The following is a 2,500-nucleotide window of genomic DNA, read 5'->3' on the forward strand; positions in this document are numbered from 1 at the left end:
AACAAAAACAAACGAACAAACAAACAAACAAAGAAAAAAGACCCCCCCCCCCCCCCCCCCCCCCCCCAAAAAAAAAAAAAAAAAGAAAAAAAAACAGTTTTCTGAAGTTTCAGTCTCAGCCAGCGAAAAAAAAACAACAAAAAAAACAAAAAAAAAAATTCGGAATGAACTATACAAAGAAAAAATGAGTTCAAAGGTAAGACAAAAATAATTGGGAAAATTGACATTTTCAGAATAAAACAGGATAAAAAAAAAATTTAAAAAAACAGCTTAAAAGTAAATAAAATAAAAACAAACAAACAAAACAATTGAGTTATAGTCAAAAGGGGACAACTTTATAATTATTTAAAAGCGGAATCTCGGTCGTCAATAATAATGCAGTTATATCCCTTTGACCATAAACCTGATCGGCTGTTCTTTTTCACTAATTTTGTAGGTACAATATTGCCAGAGATAAGCATAACATTTTCCTCCTTAGTTTTACTCAGAAATTGTTTGAAAGTCTGAAATATTGCCTGACCTGAATAATTAATGACTTAAAAATTGGTAAACTGTTCAAGAATTAAGCTTGACATAATAATATTGCCCGTGTAATATTTACCCACTAACAAAGGACATTCTTATGGGAAGCTGAAGTCGTGACATCACACCTTCCACTCTTCCATTTTCACAACTCCATTGAAAGTGTGTAACTAGTCCGTCTGGAGGACAAATAATAATAGGTTACATACTGAATCATAAGAAGGCATAACTAATTTTAGTAATAGGATTTATAGGCATATTCATATATGATAACGGGGCAGGGGATGGATAGTCTTTATTGATGACCAACATTTATTTAGGCTAGATAATTTGATGCCACCACTCTGAAAACAGAGGATCAGTTGCATAATGTACGTATCCAGCCATCGGGAGGATCGGTTTCACGCCTCCGAGGAGATTGGAACCAGTATTTGAAGTCACACCATTGTTCCTTATTCAGTTTGCTCTCTTCTTGTAATGATAATAAATAAACTTTGACACAAAAATAATTGGATTTGTAACAAGACAATTTAAACAGAATGCTCCAAAAAAAAAAATAGAGTTCCCTTTAATATCTCTGACGGGATTCGAACCTGTGATCGATTAGAAATCCAGAGTGCAATCCACGGAACTACGGAGACCTGTAGAATACCATGTTTTATGAATATAAATATAATGAAAACAAAATATACATCTCTCATATGAACAGTTAGAAATAAAGCTGTGAGAACAACTTCTAAGACTAATAATAAAACAACAAAAGCAGCAACATCAACACTCGTAACAAAGAACGACGACGACAACAGCAACCACAAAAAGAAAGAAAAAGATAAATGAGAAGGAATGCTTAAAAGGCGATTAGTATTGGACGAGACGGATGTCTGGTTTCATATGGCCGTCTACAGCTATGAATAAAGCACTGTGAATCGTATTAAACATTGTAAAACAGTGGAAATGTGATAAATGATTTGATCTTTTATTTTATTCTAAATCAAATCTAAACGAATGAATAAATAAATGAATACATAAATGTATCAAAATAGATAAATAAACGAATTTTATATAATATATATATATTATATATATATATATATATATATATATATATATATATATATATATATATATATATATATATATATATATATATATATATATATTTAAATAAACAGATAGATAATATAAAAGATTAAACTCCAATTCTTTTAACTGTGTTGATGTTTCTGGTGGACATTAACCTACAATAATACAACCCTCCAGCAAAGATGCTACTGACAAGTGTTGCAATGGCTGAATAGATAAAAACAACCCAGTGGAATTGCTGCACAAGGACAAGGGACCTCAAATTATGAATCCGACGGAACACGGCAGGAATGGAATTGATCATTTTGGATGGAATAATTTTATAACACGGTTAGAGTCTAAGGGAAACAACTGGGTAATTATTAAAACAGGAATTCTGGTCGTCAATAATAATGCAGTTACATCCCTTCGTCAATTAACCTGATTAGACGTTCCTTTCTCTTAATTTTAATTTTGTTAGAAATAAGTACAACATTGGCTCTTAAATTGCAATCAGGGCTTGTTTGAAAGTCTAAAATTAAACTGAATGTGTACAATTATTTTCTTAAAATTTTTTTAACAATTCAAGAATTGAGCTCTAGATAAAATTATACTTTAATACAATTATATTTATTCATGAACAAATGATAATCTATGTCAATTTTTTTCTCATCACTGTAATGATGATAAAAAATCAAAAAAAAATTATTTAGACATAACATATTAGATCTGTTAGAAAGACAAATTAAACAGACTGTGAGAAAAATGTTCAGTTTAACATCCTTGATGGGGTTTCAACCCATGACCCCTGGATTAGAAGTCTGGAGTGCCATCCATCTTCAGCACTACGGAGACCTGTAGCATACCATGCTTTATGTAGGTATATTGATGATATGCATTTAACTATTAAATATTC

The 2,500-nt window shown here is 30.9% G+C and overlaps 1 long non-coding RNA gene across 1 annotated transcript in view; it reads right to left on the reverse strand.

Moving 5' to 3' along the window:
- LOC144958708 (uncharacterized) overlaps positions 1–2,500 on the reverse strand; it is a 10,657-nt gene that overhangs the window by 4,717 nt on the left and 3,440 nt on the right. The window contains exon 2 of the long non-coding RNA XR_013642503.1: positions 602–701. This is a non-coding gene — a long non-coding RNA (uncharacterized LOC144958708). The remainder of the gene's footprint in view (positions 1–601; positions 702–2,500) is intronic.

Source organism: Berghia stephanieae, chromosome 13 (genome assembly GCF_034508935.2).
Source record: "Berghia stephanieae isolate SIO BIC M18660-M18661 chromosome 13, UCSD_Bste_1.3, whole genome shotgun sequence".
Taxonomy (NCBI): Eukaryota; Metazoa; Mollusca; class Gastropoda; order Nudibranchia; family Aeolidiidae; genus Berghia; species Berghia stephanieae.